Source organism: Cryptomeria japonica, chromosome 6 (genome assembly GCF_030272615.1).
Source record: "Cryptomeria japonica chromosome 6, Sugi_1.0, whole genome shotgun sequence".
Taxonomy (NCBI): Eukaryota; Viridiplantae; Streptophyta; class Pinopsida; order Cupressales; family Cupressaceae; genus Cryptomeria; species Cryptomeria japonica.
Genome location: NC_081410.1, coordinates 158,917,402 through 158,942,931, shown reverse-complemented (window position 1 = coordinate 158,942,931; position 25,530 = coordinate 158,917,402).

Genomic DNA, 25,530 nt, shown 5'->3' with positions numbered 1-25,530 from the left:
ATTTGAGTTGCCTCTGGTAGTCCCATGGTTTTATGTTTGTGATTTTGGAGTTGTTTACCTCTTTGGATGTTAGGTGTCATCCTTGATCTAGAGTGTGAGTGGGATATTGTGTCATCTTTTATCATGGGTGGTGGTTCCTAATTGGTTCCACATGGTCGGGTGGTTTGATGCCTTCTTCCATTGGGATGTCCTTCATTAAATGCTCATGCGTGGCTGTGGATCTCTTATCTATTCAACTTGTGGATGATTATATGAAGCAGATGAATGTATATGATTCATATGGCATTCATATATATTTTTAATTGAGATATGCTCCTTGATGTAATGGATAATGCATTCATGTAAAACAGTAGATGATAATAGGTGTAGACATCTAAAAATGGTCAATGCTTGCAGAGTCATACTTTAACATTGGCGCATTGCCTTATTTTAGGTATTTTTGCGTCGCATTAACATTTCTTCTATGTCACGCACTTGGTCTTTATCATTTGTGAGCATCGAGTCCTTCTGCATTCCTCATTTTTCTCACTTTCGAATTAGGTCTTGTCGATAGCAATCTTTAATCATGATTTTGGTCGATCTTGTCAATCTCTTATCAACTTGTCAATCTCGTCGTTTTATGATCGATTCGTCATCGATCCTTGTCCTCTTCAATCATGTCAATTGGTGCCTATCAATTTGGTCTCTTTATCAATGTGGTCAATTTGTCAATCAATCTCAATTGTTTATCAATCAAATCATTTATCAAGTCAAAATAATGATCACATTGACCCTACATCAATTATCTTTTGTCAAGACCTAATTGTCGTCCTTGTATTTCTAATTCATCTTCTAAGGTTTCATGATTTATTCATTTAACCTTGTTTGTCATTTTCTCTCCATTTTCTCTTTAGGATAAATGATTTATTTATTTATCCTAAGTCTTCTTGTCACAATTAAATGTTTATTTAATTGGATAATTAATTCCTCCTATTTTTGTAAATTAATTAATAAATGAGAAATTATTAATTAATTTACCTAATTTTCATCAATTTCCTAAATTCCAAGTCATCATTTCTAACCTAATTTTCTAATTGCTTCTAATGTCTATTTCTATTTCAAAAACTTGTCATAAATTCTTGCATAGCAATTTGTCATAAATTGTCATAAATCCTTGCATAGCAATTTGTCATACACTTGTCATAATTTTCCTATTCCTGATTTGAATTTCCATTCGAATCACTTTCATGCTAATCTGATCTTTTCTCCAATTTGTCTATAAATTGGATGAATTTCTTCAATCAAAGTCCCTGGTCGAATCAATCACGCTTCTAGTACCCTTATGCTGTTGTCTTGTCTTGTCAATCTTGCTTTCACATTAGGCTTATGCACTTGAAGGTGAGATCCATAAAACAAAGCTATTTGAAGGAGAAAGAAGGACAATGGAGCCACATGAAGGAGACATCTGCATTTGGTTTGCTTAGATTTCATTTTGAATGTCTTGTTTTCATGTTTGCATTGAATGTAATTAGGATTGTTATCACTGCATTTTAGTTTTCATGATTGAACTAGTCCAATTCCCATTTGCTTTGATGATTTCCAGATTCCTATCTACAATAGGGAATATGATGATGTATTATATTATATCTTGTGATCAATTTGTAATTGAAATAATGGAATTGCTTCTATGGATATGCATTTAGTGTTGTATGTATGTCTATTATGGTTAAAGGAATGAATTAATAATGTGGTAATTAGTATTGGTAATAGATTCTGATGTTAGTAATGAATAAGTGGTTGGGATTAGGAACATTTGGTATTGGTTCTTTAAAATGAATCTAATGGGGAAGTTGGTATATACATAATAGATAGATGTCTTCATACTTATGCATAGAAATGGATCATATGTATATGTATGGAAAGACTCAATATTAGAAGAATGCATTGGATTATGGAGGTAATATGTTATCATGCTTATGATGGAATCCTCATGGTAAGGATATGTTATATCCTTAGATTAGGTAATGACATTGAGATAACCTAGGGAAATTTACTGATGTATTGCTTTTAATTCCGCTTGTGTAACATATTTGGTGATTATGTTCATGACGATTGATTGTTATTGCCTTAATGGATGTTAAATGCATATGAGTAGCTAGTTGATTATGTTTCGATAGTAGATGTTTTTTTTTTAAATTATCTTTATTTGCATGTTAGTTGGTAAATTTCTCTAGGGTATTTTGGCGGGCATTACATTTGTTATCATAGCTCATGTTCATACACTGGGTACCCTAGTTTCACATGAGCTTATTATGCATGTAAGCCCTATATTTTGGGATAGCCACATGATTATCCCTACTAGTTGTTTTCTTGCATTTAGTTACCCTAGATTTTGGCTTATAGTATTTTACAACTTTCTTAGACAAGATGCCTACTAGAGGTGGAGGTTGTGGTCGTGGTAGTCATATGGGTACTCAACGAAATCCTCGTCCTAAGGTTTCTGAAGGATCACATCATGAGGAGAAGCAACAATAGGGTCAGTAGGGTGATGGTGTGATTCCGCAATTGGTTAATGTGTTGCATGAGCTTCTTGATTGTTTGGGGTCAAGACAAGAGGAGAATCAACAAGAGGAATCTCATCATTCCAATCATCAAAATAGAGAGGAGTATCAAGAGAGAGTAAGGGAACATTCACGTTCACCTCGGAGGAGAGTTGACGTAGTACCTACTCAAGATGCATCTACAATTGGTCACATGAGAGATCTTCTTAGGTCTCATCCTCCTACTTTTGATGGTTCCAGTAGTGGTTTGGAGGTTGAGACTTGGCTCTTCGATTTGGGTAGGTGTTTTTCTATGTAACCGTATAGAAGTAACACCAAGGCGAGGTGTGCGAACATGAACCTTTGTGACTTTGTATCTACTTGGTGGCGTATGGAGGAGAAGAAACTATGTTTGGACATTGCGAAAGTGTCATGGGAGTTGTTTTTGGAGAGGTTTTGTGCTCATTTCTTGTCATATCTTTGGTGACAAAGGAAGGCTGATGAGTTTCACGATTTGAGGCATCAGGATATAATAGTTGAGTAGTATGAGCATAAGTTCTTTGAGCTTAAATAACTGGGATAGAAAATGATGAGCCTATGTTGATTCAACATTTTGTTAGGGGTCTTAATGATCATATCAGTGGTAGTTTTCATCTTCTTGAATCCAAGACTATGGAGGTAGTTGTGGAGAGGGTGCGATTAACTAAGGAGAACCTAACTTTTTCTTTGGGATGTGTTCTTGGTGTGCAGACTGTTAGTGCTGCAGTTTCAGGATCAGTTGTGTGAGGTGCATAGTCATGGGTATCAAGATTTTCTAGGAGTGATCCTCCATCGTTCGAGGATGAACATTTTCAATAGAAGGAGATCTCTCAGAGTTAGAATGTTGTCCGCAGGTAGAGGTCGCAGGCATATAGGAAGCGTAGTAGGCAGCTTTCTATTCATTTTCATGCCCATCAGCTGATGCATAGTTCTTAGCAGAACTCTAGTTGAGGTAGTTTTCAGCAGCCTAGTGCACCCTTAGTCATTCATGGTTTCAGTAGAGGGATTTGTTTCACTTGTGGTCAAGAAGGATACTATGCAGTGAGTTTCCCTCAATGATCTACTTAGGTATCTATTCAGAGGCCAACAACTTCGCAACCCATAGTTTGTGATGTAGAGAGGTCTCATCGTATATATGAAACAATGGATAAGAGCATCAGAGTACAATAGTAGATACTTCAATTCATGGTCGAGCATCTTTCTTTGGTGCCCATGGACATTCTACAACATTGGGAGTTGATCCTCAGGGGTCACGTCATCGAGCAAGTAAGGGTCCAATGGGACCCGAGTGATGTTTCTTCGATGATTTGGGGATGATGCAGAGCTATTGAGAAATTTATTTCCCTACTTGTTTCAGGCTTCCAAGAGTAATCCTGGGACAAGGGGGGAGGATGTAGTGCCCCTCCCTGATGTACCTTTCTTTTTTGTGCATCGATAGACTATTTTGATATAGTGTAAGACTATCTTGTGGTATTTCAGACAGATGTTTATGGTTTTACTCATGATCTTGATGCTTCATTATGGATGATAGACATATTATGTGCACTTAGCATTACAATTTCATGTGGATGATGATATTATGGGTTATTATGTGGACTATGATGATAATAGATTCTTATTTGATGATCTTTAGGTACTCATTTTATGTGCGGTTCATACTTTGCTTATAGTGCTTTGATGGTATTTTATTGTGTGCTAACCCTATTTTAGGATACGATAATAATTCTTATAGTGTCTGATGATTGTGAGTGTCTTCTCTTGTGGTTGTGATAGGGACAATATCATACCTCTCATTCATGAGCACGATATGATGTTGTGATTCCCCTTCACTTTTCTTCCTATTTTATGAAATATTTTGTTGTACTTATGTTGGTGGTGACAAGGTTGCAGGTACCAGACATCGAATCCACCTACCTTCATAGGTTTGAGCTTGTCTTCATCCTAATGGCAAGTTGATCGGAGATGACATGATAACCCATTCTACGCTCTAGGTTTAAGTTGATTACCCTTATTAGTTTAGTGTCTTGGTGAGAAGTGTTGTTTAGCGTCAAGTGGTCTCTTAAGGTATCCTTTGTTAGATTGCGTTGGGTGTTATGATTATCGATTGATTTAATTATTAATTAATTAATTGATTTAAATAGTTTATAGTAATAAAATAAATAAAAAGTTGGTATTAATATTTAATATTATTGAAAGACCAATATTGGATTATGTTTGATAAGTGATTTCATTTCATTAGATATTTATTATTTTATTTGGGCTTTTTGGAATTATTATCCATTAAGGCTTTAATATTAATTTGGAGTTTTTATTTAAATAGCCTTTGGTTGTTTTATTTATTGGGCCTTATATTTAATTGTGCCCATGATTTAAGTTATGATCAATTGTTTATATTATTATTTGCTTATTTACCCTCTTGGGTTGATTAAATAATTATTTGTGATACCTATCCTATTTTATGATTGGGTGATTTTTTTGGTTAGTTAATTAAATATTATTTTTATATTATTTGCCTTGAACTATGCAAGGTAGGTATGAGATAATGTTTTGGGGAATTTTCTAATTGGCCAGTAGTTTTTCATAGTTTTGGCTTTAATTTTTATTTATTGCCTTCTATGTGCATTGTCGGGGGTTGGCATCTCTACAAATTTTTGATTGAGGATTTTTCAATTCTAATTGATTGAGCTTGGAATTGGATTGCTGGAGTGGATTGGATTGCTTTCTATCCTTCGATCATATTTTCCATCACTTCTAGATCCAGGTTGAAGGGTCTATCCCTTTTTAAAAAATTGATTATTAGAAGGATTTGTTCTCTGTGTCTGCATTGTGCTTGATTGAAAGATTGTTTGTGGGGAATATTTTAATTCTTAAGATTCATAAATAGGTTTGGGAAAGTCATTAATGTAAGTTAAAGATATGTGTTAGTTGTATTGTTAATTCTGAATGTAGTTTGTTGCCAGGAGTGTTTATGTGTTTGTATTCTCTGTTAATTATTTGAGATTCCCCTTTCTTGTGGTCTTGCTTGCCTTTAGAATTTTTCTTAATTGTTCTCTTATGCTTCTTTGTGCTCTATTTCATTTCCTTGATCTGCAATGTGAGTAGGGAGCAATTATGAATAGTCTGTGGTTAATCTATGTGAAGGAGGTGTAGGGATTTGTTGTTTAATCTTGTTGCTTGACTTGGTTATTTAAATTTAAAATTTTCTTAGTCTTATTTTCATCCTCCTTCACCTTATAGGAGTGTCCCTTGGTCGCATGTGAGTTCCCATGCATTTTTAGGCAAGTTTGACACCTGTTTGGTACCTTTTTCCTTCATTTTTGGCTCTAAAACCCAAAATATTGGGGAATTAACCCAAAATGCTAAAATAATAACTAGGAATGCCAATATGGCTCCCAGGAATTTTAATCTAAGTTTTGAGAGCATTGAACTTCTCCAGGGTGCAGGGATTTGCCATTTGTGTTTTTGCTCCAGCGGGAAGGAGAATGCCTCATTGTTGAGGAATGTTTATAATAGCTCCAATGGGATGTCTATTCCTCATTGTTGAGGATTCGATTTTATTTTGATTATCCTTGAATCTCATGTTTGTGCTTTGGTTTGGTATTTTCTTTCCTTTGGTGAAGGCTCTTGCCTTATATATGGCCACATGTATCCTATTATGTTTAGTATATTCTCAGAGATGTTGTGATTGTTTTATGTAATTTGTAAGTATTCATGATTTTTATATGATGTTATTTTGATGCATGATTAGGGAGAGTGGGCTTCCATGAGTTTGTCAAGGTCACAGGGAATAGACTGCTAAGATTCCTTGTTGTTTGGAGCTGAGGTCTAGATAGTTTAGATAGCTCATTGGAAGTTTATTTTAATTATCAAGTGATAACATAATAATTAATATTAGGTGGGTTGGGTATGAGTAACTCATCTAAGAAATATAATAAATGTGTTGTGGTACCCCATCTCATGGCTTGGAGACCAAAGTGAGGTGGTAGATTTGGTAACTCAATAAACCGAATTCCCTTGATTTCCTCAAAGGTTGAGATAGTTTTGCATGTGTATCACAGATGTCGGGGTCAGTCCTAGGATATCCATATTGTTGATAACATATGATGACACTCTTCCCTACATCTCGGTCCTAGTTTCTTATGCCTTGATGTTGAGTTGCCTTGGTAGTCCCATGGTTTCATGTTTGTGATTTTGGAGTGGTTTTGTCTCTTTGGATGATAGGTGTCAGCATATATCTAGAGTTTGAGTGGGATCATCTGGAATCTCCTATTATGGGGGGTGGTTCCTAATTGGTTCCACATGGTCGATTGGTTTTATGCCTTCTTCCATTGGGATGTCCTTCATTGGATGCTCATGCGTGGTTGTGGATCTCTTATCTCTTCATCTTGTGGATGGTTATATGATTCATATGGCATGTATATATATTTATAATTGAGAGATACACTTCATGATGTAATGGATAATGCATTCATGTAAAACAGTAGATGATAATATGGAACATAATGATGTATCGTATTATATCTTGTGATCAATTTGTAATGGAAATAATGGAATTGGTTCTATGGATATGCATTTAGTGTTGTATGTATGTCTATTATGGTTAAAGGAATGAATTAATAATATGGTAATTAGTATTGGTAATATATTATGATGTTAGAAATGAATAAGTGGTTGGGATTAGGAACATTTCATATTGGTACTTTAAAATGAATCTAATGGGGAAGTTGGTATATGCATATTGGATAGATGTCTTCATACTTAAGCATAGAAATGGATCATATGTATATGTATGGAAAGAATCAATGTTAGAAGATAGAATGCATTGGATTATGAAGGTAATATGTTATTATTCTTATGATGGAATGCTCATGGTAAGGATATGTTATATTCTTAGATTAGGTAATGACATTGAGTTACCCTAGGGAAAGATATTGATGTATTGCTTTTAATTCTGCTTGTGTAACACATTTGGTGATTATATTCATGATGATTGATTTTTATCATGTTAATGGATGTTAAATGCATATGAGTAGTTATTTGATTATGTTGTGATAGTAGATGTTTAAAAAAAAAATTATCACTATTTGCATGTTAGTTGGTTAATTTCTCTAGGGTATTTTGGCAGGCATTACAATGGGCAATGTTAGAGTGGCTATTTTTTTCCCTATTTTGTCATTCTTTCCTCTAGGGTTAAAAAACCCTCTCTATTTTTCTATTTTTAAGTTGACCGGCTATGACGGGTTGTCCCCTTTTAAGTCATTGTCGAGAAGGGTTCTTATCATGTGTTGATCAACCACCTACATTAGGTCTTTAATTTTGGGCTACTCACTTTTTGTATGGGGGGTAGGTTTCTAAATTTTTGTAAGTCCCAGGTAATCCCCTAGTGCTTTTAAGCCTTACAGTCCCAAAACCATTGATTAATCCCCACATGCAAATTTCATCACTTAAGTGTCGACCTAGAGAAGTTTGAGCTTAGTGGAATGGCGAGGTTTAGGTTTTATGTCCTTCTTTATTACCTTGTAGGGTCAACTTTACACCTATTGAAGTGTTGTGGGTTAGTGGGATAGGTATAAGCAAGGATAATTTTGTACCACGCTTGTCCCCTTCATCATGAAGACTATTCTGGTGGGATGGAAGGAAGCAATCAAGATTTGGAGAACCTTACCCATCAAGGATCAAGAAGTGAAAGGAAATGAGATACAAGAGTGGGTCCGTGATGGATGGGAGAGAGAGCCCTCCCAGCCACCCTACAGGCCCTCCAAGGTGATCAAAAAATAATTGTGGGGCAAGAAAATAGGCACCAAGCAAAGGGAAAAGTAGAAGCAGAGACACACGAAAAATCAAAAGTAGGGAAAAACCGTAAAATCTTAAACAAGAGGATTAATAAATTTGTAGAGAAAGGCATATGCAAAGCGATAATTTCAAAGCATTCACAAAGTAACGAATCAATAGTGCATTACATGCATTCATTGGTTGCTTGTCATGGCAAAAGAGGGATTGAAATTAGGATACAAACTTAGAGTGTAATGATTATATGTTCTATGTTCTTTCTATGGAGCCCTGTGATGTATTTGGTGTGAAAATATTTTAAAGTAATTTTAAAATGCTAAATGATAGGGAGTGTGATAATTCTGTAGAGATCTAGCTCTGAGACATAGAACATGAGATTGCACTATGACTTCAGGCTAGGGCTGCCCATTCACTATTTTGAGTGATATCATCTGAATGCAAGTTCCATGGGGCCATGATGGGAATGCAGTATTGTTTAGCTTGCAGATATGTTGTAATGGGGGAGAAACCTATGGCTCATTATTCTCTTGCTATACTCAAATGTTGCAATGAGTTCGCTGCACAAGAGGATGCATCCAAGACAACATGAGGAGAATATGGAAAAGAGGAAGATTCACAGGAGTCAAGATGTTTGTGGTCTTGTCCATTTGGGCATCCATCGCATCATGCAGAATATAGAAGTTTTTGTGAAACGTAGTAATTTAAACCACTATACACATAGACACAATGTGGAAGCATGATGGATGGAGATGCCCAGTAAGGTAAACTATTATTTCAAATAAATGTTGTGATTGAAGTATTTCTACAAAATGGGATATCACTTTTCCATTTCAGATGAATAGCTAAAAAGGATTTTTCTCATAAGGTGAAATATTTTCCATAAGAGGATAGTAAAATGGAGAAGTACAGAGCATCAGGAAGATATTGATGATTAATGAAAAAATGCAGTGATTTTTTTTTGCTCAGGGTAAGGTAATTTTTTAAGAATGTCTTTCAGGTTGTTAGGTGTAAATAGTGAAAAGACAAAATTATTTGTTAAGAAAAAAGAAAAGGACAAGCAAAAAATGACAAAATAGAGCAACCACCAAAAGGGGCATTATTTTCATTTATGACAGAATGTTCTAATGGGTTGCAAATGGAGCACTATTTTCAGGTCAAAAATGAAAAATGTAGCTGTGATTACTTTTATTTTGTGGAAAATATTATGATCATAAAGAAAAAATGATTTCAGTAAAAGGTTTACAAAAAAAATGGCAGCCACTACAACAGGGGTTATTGCTATTTTTAGTCAGAGATGAAATGTGGGTTGTAGTTAGAGCCAAAAGAAGAAATTTTAGACAAGGCATGGGAGATGAAAAGTGTGTGAGTGCTGGAAGTTTTTCCAAATAATACAAGTGTCACCAACAAGTTGAAAAATGTAGATCAAAGATAGATAAGTAAGAGAAATGTGTAGATTTTGAAGGTTTGAAATCCAAAAAATTCCAAAGAAAGCCATGTGTCAATGTTAGGTTCATTTTAGGGGTTCTTTAGGGTTTCTTGTCTATCCTTTTATTCTATTCCCTTCTCATTTTGTAAGGGTTCCATATTTTGGCTCCAAGTTAAGCAATACAATTTATTTTGTGTAGGGTAGCTTAGGACTTAGTTTTTCTTTGAAATTTTAGTTTTAGAGTGTTACAATCAGATATTTGATAATGGCAAATAAACTAGTTTGAAGCATAGATGCTTAAATATGTTGTAATCTCTTGAACATATTCAATTGTCTTTTGAATTAGAAGAATCAAGGATTTGTATGGTTTTTATCACACATTTATTGTGATAGGTGTTTCATTTAAAGGTTCATGCTCAAGGAGCATGTTAAAGTTTTATTTCAAGCAAATACTTGAGACTATTGTAATATTTTCAGGATCAATAAGAATGTTCTAGTGTGTTCATTTGAGGCCTCATTATTATAATGTAGTGATGTTATATGAGCTACTAAATTTGCATTTATGTTGATGTCATCGATGATTATTTCATTTTTTAAATTTGTGAGTGGATAAGGGGTTGTAATAGGGTCTATTCTTGGGCAAAATAATGAGGGGAACCACAAGTTAAAATTTGAAAATCATTTCTATTATTCTTTTGTTGTTTATTATTGTTTTTCTTTTTTTTCCACTTCATATCAGTGCTTGATAAAGAGTAAAAGGGATGTATCAATCAAGACTGCATTCATATTGTAGTGTCATAAATTGTACACCCTTGCTAGGGTGGTACAATTTCACACTTAGGTTAGCACCCGCCTTAGTGTGTCTTGCATCTTGCATTTCTAATTCCCCTTTAAGAATTTAATTAATTAATTAAATTAAATCTAAAGTCATGTTTCATTACTTTACATGTTATAAAGTTGGTCCCTTTACCCTAAGCGTTCCCCTTTCTATTTTATTCCTCCAATGAATCATTTAATCATAAACCCTAATTATGTCTTATTTTGACCATTTAGGCCCAATTTTGCATATCAAAAAATCTCAAAATAAGATGTAACTTTGGGATGCACTGTAATATCATCATTTCTAATGGCCCCACAAATATGGTGAAAAGTTGGTCGGACCGTTGCGGGAATGCACATGGTCCTTAGCTTTTCCTTTGAAATTTTAGGAGCACAATCCTATGATATGATAATGCTTAACCCCAAAAGATTGGTGTGAAATTCAAATCCTAGGTTGGCCTAAACATAAAATTAAGATCCAGGGTTTCATACTTAAGAGCTCTCTTTCTTCATTTGAAGGGGTCTTCTTCTAAGAATCTAAGAGTAGGTTTTTGGAGCATATGAGCCTTCTTTGTAGCGAAAGAGTAGATCTTTGAACTCTTCAACAACATTCAAACATTCATCCACCAGACACTCATCAAACATCATTTTATCAATTGGGGGCTTTTGAAGATGTAGAAGAACAATAGGAGACCATTGACTGATGATTGGCTTGTACCTCTCCCTTGGGGTTGGGTATGGTTTCATGTTATTTTTCATGTCTTTGCATAAGCTTCATTTTGATTCATATTCATGCTTTATATCACTTTGCGTTATGGATTTAGAGCATTTACTTTGCCAATTATAAGCAATTAGGGTTTACTCTTTAGGGTTTCTCTAGATTGTTTGCTTCTGTTTTAGGATCTTGCATGTACACAAGGTTCTTGCACACACATTTTCAGTACTTTATCAACTATTTGTGGAGGTGGAAATCATGAACACAGGGGTTTGACTAAGGAAAAACCCTACATATCCACCCCAAACCTAGTTTTTCAGCTTTAGGTATAGGTTCGGATCTGAGCGTCGCCAGAAGTTTCGGGACTGGAAGAGCACACAGGGATAGTTCTTAGTTGCAGATCTTAGAAAAAACCCTAATAACAAGGGTGTGGAACCCTGGTCCTTCCCAAGGTAGTGGCGTGGTACCATGGTCCTACCCTTTGTCAATAGGACTTGGTAGAATAATGTCTTGTAGGCTCTAGAATCCATCTTGTCAGTTGCAGCTCCAGAATTGCACAATCAAGATAGTGGCATGGCACCCTAGTTTCAGACATTTTTTCTCAAAATTCAGACATAGGTGCACCTCTAATTTTGCCTTCTGATATGTACTTTTTAGCAGTATATTAGTTATCCTTTGATATGCATTCTTAGATTAGGGTTTGCTTGCTTACTTGCATTCTAGGTTAGATTACATTTTTGCATAATTCCTCTCTCTCATTTACATAAAAGGAATAGAAAACCTAAGAGGTAATCCATAGCTCTCTCTTTTTCTAATAAGAAGTAGCCGAAGTGTGTTACCTCCCTTGGTTCTTTCGTATTCCATGAGTGTGTATGAGAGTAGGATTAGGGTTTCCATACTTAGTCTCATTTTTTTCCCTACACATATTTGGTGAACCCAACGTGAATCCAATTTCATTTTCATTTCATTTTCTTTCAAATCATAAAAAAAAGAGATAAATTTCTTTCATTTTCTGCATTGTGTGTTTAAGTTTCATGCAATTTTCATTTCAAAATGTCAGATTTCTATTTGCAAGATGTTCATGCTTTTGATGATGTATGGAATTTTGTTGATTATAAGTTTAGTAAGGATGAATTTGATGAATCTCAAGATGATTTTTTGAATCCTAAGCCTTCTAAACCCTCATTTTGCCAAAAAATAATCAACCTTGTTACTATGCCATTTCATGGTGATGAGAAAGATAAGTTGAATGATTCCTCTCATGGGTACATTCCTATCAACTCCTCCACTCGATCTAGCAACATGGTTTACTCCCGTGATTATCTCTATGATGTTATATCTCCTTTTGAGTCTAAAGATAAGCCTTTCAATCACTATGATCATGCTTTATTAGATGATGCCCTTGATGACTTTATGTCTTTGCCTAAAATTTCAAACAAGAATAATGCATCTAAAAGGATAATCAATATGATCAATTTAAATGAACATAGAAAACCATTTTTTGTTGTCCAAGGTGCTTGTCCTTCTCCAAATTCACCTCTTCCTAATCAACCTCTTTTCATGGTTCAAGGTGGATATAGTCATGATTCCTTTAGCACTCCAAACAAACCTATCATTATAGTTCAAGGAAGGAATCCCACTAAGAGTCCTTATAGCTATGCTAGACAACTAACTAAGGAGAGTTATAATGCAGTTGTCCATACCTATAGCACGAGAAACAATAAGAAACCTAATCCTCCTCCAATTGTTCCAACTTATCTACCTGATCCTCAACCCATTCTTCCTCAAGCACCTCGTATTTCACAAACCCTTGGTAAGGAATATGATCTTGTTGAACAACTTAAAGCTACTCCTACCAAGGTATCCCTTTGGGATTTGATTCAAACTTCCTCAACTCATCATGGAATGCTACAAGGTTCCTTGAAAACATTGAATGTCCCATCCATAGTGACATCCAATAATATGGCTTCCTTGATTAACTCTATTAAAGCACCCAAGGCTTATATTGTGTTTACACAAGATGAGCTGCCCTCTAGTGAAACTCAACAACAATACGATCCCTTAATGATTGTGGTTATTATAAATGATAGTGTGATAAGACAAACACTAGTGAACAATGGTTTTGACCTTAATGTCTATAGCATTAACTTGTTGCATAGGATCAATGTTTATACATCTCTTATTAAGCCTGATTCTCTCACTATCTATGGATTCGATAATGTTGCTAAATCTTCACTAGGTATCATCACCTTGCCTGTTAAGGTAGGTCTTTTCACCTTACCCACACCTATCTATTAGAGTATTTGGGTATTTACTTGATTAATTAAACATTATTTGTTTAATTATTTAAGTTCCCTTTATCTCTTTCACACTTAAGCTAACTTTAGGTGCATATAATTAATTGTTTTAATTAATTATTATGTGCAAACCTAGGTTTTCCCTTTTTAGGGTTTCTTGACCTATTAAAGGTTGAGTTCTTTCTTTTCATTGTAAGAATCACATTACATATTTTTGTGAATATTGAGCTCTCTCATTTTGAGCATATTCTCTGTGTTTTGTATGTTCTTAATATTTTGCTTCATTGCTTCTCCTTGTAACAGGTTATTCAGCTTGCAGAAGATCTTCAGGCTCCTATGGTGTTGTATTTTCTCAACTCCTATATTGTATTAGAGCTTGGATCTGCAGCTGCCTGTTCTTTTTTTGAGAATTTTTGCTTTGGAAGTAGATCTGGGGTTTTAGAAATTTTTTATGTACCTAGGGTTTGAGCTTTTTTCTAAGCACTTTTGGCCTAAACTGACCTCACCATCGTGCTCAGAAGGCCCAAAAACCCCTATGGTCATATAAAATTTGACCTATTTTGGTTCTTGAGCCTCTGGGAGCATTTTTTTTCTCAGATCCAGGCTGTACGGACTTGGCACGCAGATCGAAAAAAATTTCAAAAAAATAAAAAATTTGCCTTTTTACGGCATGCAGGCCAAAATTTGCTTTTAAAAAAAAAAATTTGAAAAAAAAAAGCGAAAAAAAAAAGGTGTTTGTTTCTTTTTAAGAAAAATTTTTTTTTTGGGAAAGATTTTTTTTGGGGTTTGGGGGTACCGCAGGGTACTGAACTGACAGGCCTGTTAGACCTGTCAGTCCGGCGTCTACGGCCCCCGCCGATGGCCCTTTCCAGCGTTCCTTGCCGGTTATAGACTCCGGCCCCCACCGGTCGCTTCTCCTCGCCGGCCGCTGTCCGCTCCCGCCAGCCGCCGCTTCTCCCCGTCGGCCACCGCCTGCTGCTCCTCTCCCCGGCCGCCGCTGTCTACTCCCTGCGCCCGCCGCCTTCCGTCGCCACCTATGGCCCCCGCCTGCCTGCGGCCCCAGCTCGTTGCTCAGTTCCCGGCCACCGCTCCGGCTCCCTAGCTTTTTTTTTCGGCCGGCCACCGCTCTGCCACGAGGCCGCCACCCGGCCACCGCCCAGCCACCGGAGCTTTGCCCGGCCACCACCGGTGCGCCACCCACTGGCCACTAGACCCCCTTTTTTGGCTTTTTCAGGGCATACGGAGTCATTTTTTCAAGAACGAATAGGTGTCGGAAAGCTGGTTCCGAGGCCGACCTCATGGTATTGGTAATTTATTCCAATTTTGCTGTTTGACTATGTTTTTTTTACAGTCAAAATGAGGTCTCTTTTTTGCACTCCGGGAGACGTAGAATGAGCATCTGACCTCCGTTTTTTGAAAACTTTATATTTTCAGAAAGCGTGTTCTGTGTACTTTCCAAAAATATAAGTTTTTTTTCCAGATTCTGATCCATGCATATTTTATTCAGTTTTTTTCTTTTCAGCACTCTGGTGGATATCGCGGTTGTTTCAAGTCCTGGGATCTCTTTTTTGAGTAGGGTGTCTCTGTTTTGATTCTCGTTTCTATTTCCAGTCTTCTTATCATTGTAGCTTGTAATTATGCAAACGCACTGAGATAAAGTGCCATCATGCATTGTTTACTTGGAATCTTGCATATATTGTGTCCTTTTGTACATGCACTGTTGATCAAGTGCCATGAGGGGGTTGATGTTTGCCTTTGTTTGCCATCTTCCTTTGTCAAGTGAGTGTTCCTTCCACGACATTCACCTCATGATGATGTGTCTCAGCACCTTTGATGTTCTTGGTTCTTCGTCATGTAGTTGTTTTTGGCTATCCTTTTCAGTGTTCCTGTCCCTCTCCCACTTCTGCATTATGGGGAGGTTTATCCTGTTGGTTCTAATGCTTCTGTGGTTCAATTGATTAGCTCTTCAGGCTTTGGTTTCTCATGCCATCTGTATCTTCGATTTCAGTTGTTTTGCCTTGTTTGCCTCCTAATTCGAGTAGTGTCATTTGAGGGCACTCATGCAGATTACAGTCTTCTCTACCTGGTCATGTTCTAGTTCAGTGGATGTTCTTCAGATCAGCAGTTATTCTTCGATAGAGTTTGCATGTTCTTCATGCTTCAGTGGTGTTCTTTTATCTCTTTTTGGAGAGGAGTTTTTTCCCACTGGGTTTTCTCCTTTGTCTCCGTTTCATAGAGATTTCATTGTATTTGGGTACCTGATCAGGCCTTGTTGCCGGGACCCATCTTTATTGCTTTCAGTAGTTGTTCTAGGTTTTAGCTTCTCCCTAAGTCTAGCTTAAGGGGGGGTGTTAGAGTATTCGGGTATTTACTTGATTAATTAAACATTATTTGTTTAATTATTTAAGTTCCCTTTATCTCTTTTACACTTAAGCTAACTTTAGGTGCATATAATTAATTGTTTTAATTAATTATTATGTGCAAACCTAGGTTTTCCCTTTTTAGGGTTTCTTGACCTATTAAAGGTTGAGTTCTTTCTTTTCATTGTAAGAATCGCATTACATATTTTTGTGAATATTGAGCTCTCTCTTTTTGAGCATATTCTTTGTGTTTTGTATATTCTTCAGATTTTGCTTCATTGCTTCTCCTTGTAACAGGTTATTCGGCTTGCAGAAGATCTTCAGGCTCCTGTGGTGTTCTATTTTCTCAACTCCTATACTATCCATGTAATGTCTAGATAATTGACATACAACTTGTTGCTAGGGATACCTTGGATTCATAACATGCAAGTTTTTACCTCTACATTGCATAGGAAAATTAAATTTATTTACAACAACACATCATATAACTTGCTAGGTGACACAAGATTCCAGGCTTGTTTACAAACATCAAGTTCTAAATCCTCTTCAACCAATTCTTCCCCAACTATCTTAGATAATTCCTGTAGACACCTAAAATTAATATTTGATTAATTTAAGCCTATCAACATAATTAATTAATTTAATTGTGTTATTCTCATTCCTCTCAGAATCAATTAAATGTAATTTAATTAATCCTTTCACTATTGTCCAATAATTAATTTATCAAATAAATTAATTATTCCCCTATTCCTCTAAAGTCCCCTCCAATAATCATTTCCTCTAAACCCACTCAGTTAATTAATTCTAATTAATTAACTTAGTCATGTGATTCCTACAAATCACTTTTTCTAATCTCATTAGCCTAATTAATCCTTCTAGAATCTCTCATAATCATGCTTATCATTATTCCCTCAATTTTTAATTCCCACTCATGTCACATCAACATTGAGTCTCTTAAAGAAATTCAAATTTCTTTGAATCCCTCAATGCATCCTTATTTGGGAATTTTTAATTTCTCATATTTGAAATTCAAATTTCTCCCCCCTTTTTCCCAAGGAATTTTATATTCCCGTTTATTTTCTCAAGGCACCCTTGATCCATGCCTTCTATCTAAAATCAATCTCAACCCTTCATAATCAAATCAATCATGGCCCTCCATTGGCCTCATCCAATCTATAAATTGGAGCCTATTCTCCTCACAAATCATCCACTTCTCATGTGTCACCATGTTGCCTATTTCTTCTCTCATCCTCTTCGTAATCCTCTATTAAATCCATGCATCCTTAACCTTTTAATCCAAATTCTCCTATCCATCACTCAAATCCAATCCAATAATCCACTTACCTTGTTGAGCATTTGGAGAGCATTCCACATCCATCAAGAAGGAGCCCATCCAATCAAGTTGAAGAGAGGTGCTATTCAACTTCACCAAAGGCTCAATCCAAGGGAGAAGGTAAAAGTTTGCAAGGTACAAGCATTATCTTCATGTTTTTATGTGGTTTTATGCATGTTTTATGTTTGAATATCTTTTAGTGTTTTGTTTGTGCACTAACCACTTGAATCCACCTTGCACGTCTTTCCCCTCTTCATTTTGGCACGCCCGGTGGGACCCACATCCCAAATTTAACAAAAAATTGAGTTTTTTGTGAAGGTTTCTCACAGGATTCACGCTTTGGTGTGAGCGTACGTGCATTGGTGTGACCATTTCTGGATCAGTGCGACTGCCTGCTAATCAACGCGATCGTCTCGGGTTCGGCACGACCACAGAAAATTTCAAAAACATTTTGGTGGCTCACTGTGCTTCAGTACGACTGCCGCAAAAATTCTTCTATCTCCTCCTCATTCTTCCTCTTCTACATTCTTCTATCTTCTCACTTCTATTTCTTTTCAGTTGTCATTTCAGCATGACCACTCTACGATTAGCGCGAGCGTTTTTGTGAAAAATTTAAATTTGAATTTTTTTTGGGTGCTATCTATTTTTTCTAATCTCATTAGCCTAATTAATCCTTCTAGAATCTCTCATAATCATGATTATCATTATTCCCTCAATTTTTAATTCCCACTCATGTCACATCAACATTGAGTCTCTCAAAGAAATTCAAATTTCTTTGAATCCCTCAATGCATCCTTATTTTGCAATTTTTAATTCCTCATATTTGAAATTCAAATTTCTCCCCCCTTTTTCCCAAGGAATTTTATATTCCTATTTATTTTCCCAAGGCACCCTTGATCTATGCCTTCTATCTAAAATCAATCTCAACCCTTCATAATCAAATCAATCTTGGCCCTCCATTGGCCTCATCCAATCTATAAATTGGAGCCTATTCTCCTCACAAATCATCCACTTCTCATGCATCACCATGCTGCCTATTTCTTCTCTCATCCTCTTCATAATCCTCTATCAAATCTATGCATCCTTAATCTTCTAATCCAAATCCTCCTATCCATCACTCAAATCCAATCCAATAATCCACTTACCTTGTTGAGCATTTGGAGAGCATTCCACATCCATCAAGAAGGAGCCCATCCAATCAAGTTAAAGAGAGGTGCTATTCAACTTCACCAAAGGCTCAATCCGAGGGAGAAGGTAAAGGTTTGCAAGGTATAAGCATTATCTTCATGTTTTTATGTGGTTTTATGCATGTTTCATGTTTGAATATCTTTTAGTGTTTTGTTTGTGTACTAACCACTTGAATCCACCTTGCTGATTTTTCCCATCTTCAATTCCTCTAAAGATTCTACTCCGATTAGTGTGACAACTTCATCAAACCTATCTCCTATATCTGAATCAATTCCCAATACTTCCTCAAATGGACCTAGGGTTCTTGAGGAAGAGTCTTCTCAGCCCGACTCTACTATTGAGGACACATTTTCTCCTAAGAAGGTTCTTGCAGAAGATGATTGGGGATCCCTTGATTTTAATCCTACTTTTGTAGGGGAATACATAATTCCCCCTAGAGAACCTAAGGTCGAAAAGAAGAAAGAAGAAGAAGAACCTAAAAAGAAATCCACTCTGTCTGGGCCATTGAGTAATAACTTTGAGGCAGCTTCTCAGACTTCATCTCCCTTAGTTTCTAGTCTAGAGGATTTTGATTCTTCACTTTATGAAAATCCTCCTTCAAAAATGACTAACTTTTATGGTCCTAGTTTTCACATCCTAGCTAGGTGTAGATATAATGGAAATGGATGTGGTGTTCAAGAATAGGGGATTAAGGTTTCCTTGGAAAACAACTTTCATGATATGACATTTGGGCTTGGTTATGATCCTTTCAAGCATAATAAAGCTTCTAAGAGACCATCTATTAGTGTTAATGTCATTTTTGCTTCTCTCTCGCTAAAATATCCAGAATATATTGACTGTGACCCTTCGTGTGTCTTTGCTTTGGATGTTTTTTCTATTGATGATTCCTTAGCTGAATTCTTAGGAGCTTATGACAACCTTCCTCGTTATCACCATAACCACAATTGTCCCTGTTGTCTAAATGTAGAAGCTTACTTTGGGAAAGAAAGAAATAACGATGAGATAGTTAAAGAATTTCCTCAATTGAAAGATGCTCCTCAAGAAAGCAATCTCTTAATAAATGATACCATTGATATCAAGATGGATCCTTGTGTTGAAGATAAAATCATCAAGATAGGGAAATGTCTTGACAAAGAAGAGAAAAAATTGTATGCTGAGTTGTTACATGAAATCCCTAAGATCTTTTCTTCGATATATTATGACATGCCTAGCGTAGATCCTAAGATTGTCACTCATAACATTGTCCTAATTCCTGATGGTAAACCTATGAAGCAAAATATTTGAAAGATTCACCCTAAGGTGGCATTACTTGTTAAACCTGAGATTGAAAAACTGTTGGATGTTGGATTCATTCATCCTATTGATTATTCCCCATGGATTTCAAACATTCTGGTTGTGGCTAAGGCTGAAAATAAGATTAGGATGTATATGGATTTTCGTGATTTAAACAAAGCCTCTTTAAAGGATGACTTTTCTCTCCCGAATATTGATATGATAGTGGATTCAGTAGCAGGGCATGCTTTATTATACTTTATGGATGCTTTCTTAGAATATAATCAAATCTTCATTAATCCTCAAGATCAATATAAAATTCCTTTTACTACCCCTTGGAGTACATTTTGTTGGATTGTGATGCCTTTTGGATTAAAAAATCTACGTGCAACCTATCAGTGTGCTATGAATCTCATCTTCCATGACTATATGCTTAAAACCTTAGAAGATTACATTGATGACATCTTAACAAAATCCGTTCTTCATACAGATCATGTTAAGATCCTTCGTCAAATCTTTGAGAGAATTCGTAAGTATAACATGCGTTTGAATCCCCAAAAATGTGTTTTTGGTGTGGATAGTGGAAAACTATTAGGATTCATAGTTTCACATCATGACGTTGAGGCAAATACTAAGAAGATAGATGCTATTGTTAACATGCCACCTCCTAAGAATGTCTCCCAACTAAAAATTTTGCAAGGAAAGATCCAAGCTATTCGTAGGTTTGTTTCTGAAAGTGCGGATCATACCTTTCCCTTCACACAATTGCTTAAAAAGAATATCACTTTCCAATGGAATGAGGATTGTTGTCAAACATTTGAAGACCTAAAAACCTATTTGGTCAATCCTCCTATTCTTCAACTTGTTGATCCTACTAAGCCTTTCCTTTTGTACATTGTTGCTTCCCCTCAAGCTCTTCTAGCCCTATTGGTACAATGTGATAAGGATGGTAGAGAATGCCTAGTTTATTACATAAGCCACAATCTACTCGATTATGAAGTCCAATATTCTGCAATAGAAAGATAGTGCCTTCCTTTAGTCTTTGCAACCCAAAAGTTTAGGCATTATCTCTTGAATGATGAGGTCCATGTTATCATTAAATTCGATCCTCTTAAACATCTTTTCTCCAAAACTAACCTTTCCAAACGCTTAGCTAAGTGGGTTATGATGTTGACTGATTTTGACCTTAATTTTTTCTCACAAAAGGCAATAAAGGGTCAGGCGTTGACTGACCACTTAGTTTATGCTCCTTCACCCTTATCCCTACCTAATCCAGAGTCCTTTCTCGACGAATACATTTTTTTTGCTGAGGTTGATGAGACTTGGGAATTGTACTTTGATGGCTCTAACTATCATACAGGATCAGGGGCAGGGATGGTCTTAATCTCTTCTAAAAAGAATCCTATTCCTTTATCATATCATCTCAATTTCTTATGTACCAACAACATTGTTGAATATGAGGCTCTTATAGCTGGAATTAAAGAAACCTTGGCATTGAATGTGAAACATCTACATATTTATGGAGATTCTCAACTAATCATAAGACAAGTGACAGGAGTTTATCATGCTAAGCAGGACAAATTATCACAATATAGAGATCTAGCTATATCCTTATTGCAAAAATTTGATTCTTATACCATGGAGCCCATTCCTCGAAAAGATAATCAACATGATGATGCAATGGCATGTGTTGCCTCTCTTGTGTCTTTATAGGACCCCTTGGTAGATCTTAAATTCACCATTCACAACCTCACTACCCCGGCTATTGCTGATAATCCTAGTTATGTGGCATATTGTTGCATTACAGATTCTGAAGAATGGTACTTGCATATCGTAAGATATTTGAGTGATGGTACCTTTTCTGACTCTACGAATATGAATAATAGGGCTAGGATTCACAAATTGGCTGCTAGATACATTATCCTTTCTAATGTTCTTTATAGGAGGGGTTATAATGGTCTTCTCCTTCGATACCTAAACAAGGCTGAAATCCCTATTGCTCTTGAGGAAGCACATTCAGGTTCTTGTGGGGGGGATTTTGGGGGTAGATATTTAGTTTAGAGATTGCTCTGAATGGGATATTATTGGCAAACCATGGAAAAGGATTCCTTTGCATTTGTTAAAAAATGTCATGAGTGTCAGCAAAATAGCAATTTGATCCATGCCCCTACCCAAGAACTTCGATCTCAAGTGGTGTCTTGGCCCTTTTCTACATGGGTTTTGGATCTCATTGGTAAAATATATCCTCCTTCATCTCAAGGACATACCTTCATCATAACTATCATTGATTACTTTATGAAGTGGGTGGAAGCCATTCCTCTTCAATCCACTACCGCTGAAGTAATTTGTCAATTCATTTTGGACAACCTTATTTCCCGATTCGGGATACCTTCTACCCTAGTTCGGATAATGGAATGCCATTCAAAAATAAGGATGTGAAGAAGTTTCTCAAGAAATATCAAATTCAATATTAATTTTATACACCTTATTATCCGCAATCAAATGGTCAAGCTGAGTATTCTAATAGGATAATTGAACAAATTCTTTGAAAGACTATAAACAAGCATGGTAAGGATTGGCATACTCAATTAACCTATGCTCTTTGGGCCTATCGCATGAGTGTACATGTTGCTATGGGTTGTACTCCTTATAATCTTGTTTATGGTGTTGATGACTTTATGCCTTTGGAGTTAGAAATTCCTTCTTTGAGAGTTTCTCTTAGGGGTATAGTGGATGATGATTCTTATAGAGAGCAAAGACTTCAAAAACTTGGGATGCTCGATGAATGGCATATAAATTCCCTTGAGACTATTCAAGCATATCATAACACTTTGCAATGAAGCTACAATGATAAGTTTATTCAACATTCCTTCTCAGTAGGCGATTTAGTCCTTTACGAGAATCAATATAACATGAATGCCTTACCTAACGAGAAAGGAAAATTCAGCCCTAATTGGCTTGGACCATCCATTGTTGTCGAGGCCTATGGATCAGGTGCTTACAAGATAGAAAATGTGGAAGGTACACCTCTCAAGGAGCCCATAAATGCTATGCACCTTCTTAGATACTATGCCTAGTTCTTTCTCTCTCTCTCTCTCTTGCTAGTCTACTTTCTGTTCTCTCTCTCTATATCTTTTCTTTCTTCAAAATTGGGTAATATGTTAGCATGTCTTCATTAGAGTATGTAGGATGAAATGATGTTATATTGTTTGGTCTACATTACTTCATTCTTGACAAGCATGTCTCATTAATTTATTATTTATCTTGGATTCTTTTATGAAAATTGTAATAGATTTACTTGTCATATGTGCTAGCATGTTATACAATTTCTTCTGTGTTAAGTATAATTATATCATGTTGTGTTTAATTAGAGTTAATTAAATCACATTAGTCATATAGTTCTTAGGCTTAATACATTCTTCTTTTACATCGTCAAAGTAGAATTTAATTAAATACTTAGTTATTTAATTAAATCACACATGTATCAATTTAATCATGAAGCATTGAGAAATCAATCACATGGAAATTAAATTAGACATACATGTTCATCACTAAATATGTTACTTCTAATCTAAGAAATGCATATATTGTTTAAGCATTAAAATAACATATCCATGAGCATCATAATATATACATCAATACATCAAGATCATCTCCTATTCCTAGGACTAGTAGCTAGAGGATGGTGGTTAGATGCCCCATCTTGATTTGGCCGTGGGGGTGTATCGCAATATGGACCACGAGTAGCTTCACGAGGAGCTCCTGTGATCCCTCTCCATCATAATCCTACGGTATGTGGCTGCCTCTGTTTGTGACACTGCTAGGTCATGCTCTGTTTGTCGCAATCTCTCTCGTAGGACCTCCATCTCCATCTGAATAAGGGAGAAAAGGTCCTCATGTCGTCCTGCACTCCTCTGGGATTTGTGTGCTACCTGTGAAGAACTAGGAATGTTTGCAGTCACGATGAGGTATGTCACTGCATTATGAATAAGAGAACGCCACTCTTGGATGGTAGATGCAAGAAAGAGAGTAATTTTTATTAGTAACATTATATATCATCAAATATAAATAATTAAGATACATAAGTTAATCAATAACAGGACAGGTTACCTGGATCTCCCTCTCTCCAGTAGGGATCATGGAAAGAGACCACCTAAGACTTGGACCTGCTAGGCTCTCCGCACTCATACTATCTCTGTATAGTGGGTATGGGCTGATGGGGACTAGGATTAAGACCCCTTATAGGGTCCTTCTCCGCCTGTAATGGGAGGCTCGATGGATCTAGGGCTATGGTATCCTCCCAGTAGTGATGAGGAATTGCATCTGACTCATCCTCCTCCTCAATCTCCTCCTCTTCCTCATCCTCATCCTCATCCTCCTCCTCATCCTCATCCTCCTCCTCCTCCTCTCTGTCCTCCTCATCATATCCATCCTGATCTCCCTATCTGGTGTCAGGATCATCTCTGTCTCTGCCTGATCATCTGAGCCCTCCTCAGATGTATCGGATCCCTCTCTGTCACCTGTCTGTCTTCATGGTCTAGGGTTCCCTCTAGGGTACGTCCTCCCCCACCATTTGATGTACCATCGGTGCACTCCTTCATCATCTATGTAGTTTTTCACAATGTCTTGATCAGAACCATCTGAATCCATGATGTCAATATCATCACTGGTAGGCCTAGGAATGGCTCCTAGCCTCGGCATCACGCGTGAGTGTTGGATGTACATAGGCATGGTAGTAGGAATGCACTGCTCGAACCTGAACTTCCACCAGACTCGTTCGAATTAGAAGGGATTGACTATGTGGCTGTATCACCCCTCTAGTAGACTGTTCCTCTGCATGTTGAACAACTGCCTATGTATCCCTTCCCACATGTGCATCCTTAGCTAGGATCTCCATATGACAATTCCCATTGTCAATCTGTCTAAGATCCATCTCCAATGGAGGAGATCACCGAATCACCACTCATGGGTAAGTGGATAAGCAAATACCCTCGGCTGCTCTGGGAATAACTCTATAGGGGCTCCAATAGGCCTCGTGTAGGTAATATGACAAAAAATCCACACCTGTAGTAGCGTGCATGTCATCAGGTTGCATTCCTACCCGAATACATACTCCCCAAGGTCATGATAGAGATGCACAAGCATGCTTTGACCCCAAGAGTATACCCTCCTATGTCTCTCCATCACTCAGATAGTGTAGATGATTCCTCCATGCATGTGTGTTCCGCACCCATTAGGGCACACGACTAATGCAAGGGTCATGTTCATGAGTCACCTCACTAATGGAACCTTGTCAGTAGGGTGTAGGAGCCATCTGACCATGATACGACCCCTCATCTCACTAAGTATCACTCTCCCACATCATACACCTGGTATCTCCTATAATCCTCCTCAGTATGGTCAGATCAATATCTCAAGGTCTCCCCCTGATGGGAAGGAGCAAGATGTGGTATACATTCTTGAGGGTGACTGTCATCTCCCCCACAGGTAACAAGAATGTTGAGGTGTTTGTGTCCCATCTCTCCATCAATGCCATCAACATCGCAGAATGGAATTGGATGGCCAGCATAGTCATCGCATACCACAAGCCTACTGTATGTAGCAACTCCCTCTCCCTCGCTATCAGGTATGGGATTTGCTCCTGAAGGCTCCGGAAGGTGAGCCTGACAGTATGTTCATGGATGTATGGCAGTGTCTACAAAAAGTAAAGCATCCTATCATCAATAATCAATCATCATCATTATCATCTAATCAATGCATTCATTCTATCTA